Raw genomic sequence first — 1,629 nt, 5'->3', positions numbered from 1 at the left:
CTCTTCCTCTTCATCCTTTCTTCTTCTACACTTCTTTTCAGCCTCTCCTTTGCTCCCTCCATGTCAGAATAGAAACACAGTGATGAATCTTTTCAGTGATGGTGAGGTACAGTCACGATGAGACAGTGAATAATAATTCACCCCCACCTTGAAAGGCATGATTGGTTTTTTTATTGTTCTAGCAGGAAGTATAAGTGATTGATTCTGTGTGCCAAAAAATGTAATTCAGTTTGTAGTTTTCTACCAGTGTGTCCTCTCGAACACCGCACACATTTCACTCTTTATAACTTTGTGTATGGCTGTATGTGTGTGTGAATCCAACTTTGGTATATTGTCTCTGAAGAAGTCAAAACTCAAACAAACCAACCAAACAAAGTGAATCATATATAAATGGAGTTTGCAATCACATAAATCTGTTTGCTTCCAGTGATAATCCTTCACAAATTGAGTTTTTTTGCCTCCTCCTTGTATTTATTTTCTCCTGACAGCTGCTGGGGTTTTTTTGTGACAGAGTTGAGGAAGAGGTCAGTGTTTGCTCAGGATGTGCATTATCAGAACCAATTGACTTAATCCAGTGAGACAGAAATGTGGAAATATGAACCTTTCTTGCTACCCCATACTGCTCTATCCCTAAAGCTCATTCAGCTCTGCAAAAGCATCCACTGGAAAAATTGGTATCAGGCAAGATAGTGGAAACAGAAAACAAACATAAAAACTCTTCATCCCTCATTGTAACATCCAAAATAAACCTGATAGAAAGAGGGGAATTGGTCGGCCTGACTGGACCACAGTTGAAAGGGTCAGAGCCGCAGATGAGTGGGTTCAGGAGGCAGTCACGTCTGACATTTTCAGTCAGTGAGACAAAAACAAAAACGCAGCAGCAGAGACAAAGGGACACAGGTGGTCCACAGGCTCCGAACAGCCAGTTTAGAAACAGAGCAACAAGTGTCCCGGTTAATATTTTACTGAAAAGATCATCCGATTTTCTTGTTTTTCCTCAGGTTTGACAACACCATTTTTGTCAGTACTGGCTCAACATTTAGTGGCTACAAAACACAAAACCTCAGCAGTTCTTTAACATAAATGTGCATTATTCCTCCTTTTTGGCACTTTTGGTATTTAAAAGATACTGTAACTGTGCTACTAGGAGATGCCTACTTTCTTTATTTCCTTGCATTCCTTCAGAGATGATTAACCAGCTTTACACCTCTGTGGCTAGTGTCTTACTATCAGCCATTACACAGCCAAATGAGATCCAAATAGGGATGGCCACTCCGTATGAACTCATTTCTCCAGCGCCATGCAGGTCCTGATTACCCTGTGGGTGTGCTGCCTGCTGCAGCTTAAAGCTTTTTCTCTACGTTTTTTCCTCCAGCCTGGCTGAATGGAAGTCAAATGAAGAGTGCAAGTGCAATTGGCCTAATTATAGGAATCAGACCCAGGTTACAGGGTGCATCGGTTCACGGGTGCACTCATTAGTAACAAGGACAGAGAGAGGAATCAGAGCAGTCAAACACGTAGCCTGAAGATAGATTGGTGTTTATGGTTGAGCTGAATATGCTTTGGACTTGTGGCCCAGAGTTAAGAGGTAACATTATAATGTTGTTTGCAAATATGATTCTTTGAGTA

Source organism: Monopterus albus, unplaced genomic scaffold (assembly GCF_001952655.1).
Source record: "Monopterus albus unplaced genomic scaffold, M_albus_1.0 scaffold236.1, whole genome shotgun sequence".
Classification (NCBI taxonomy): domain Eukaryota; kingdom Metazoa; phylum Chordata; class Actinopteri; order Synbranchiformes; family Synbranchidae; genus Monopterus; species Monopterus albus.
This window is presented reverse-complemented; position numbering follows the sequence as displayed.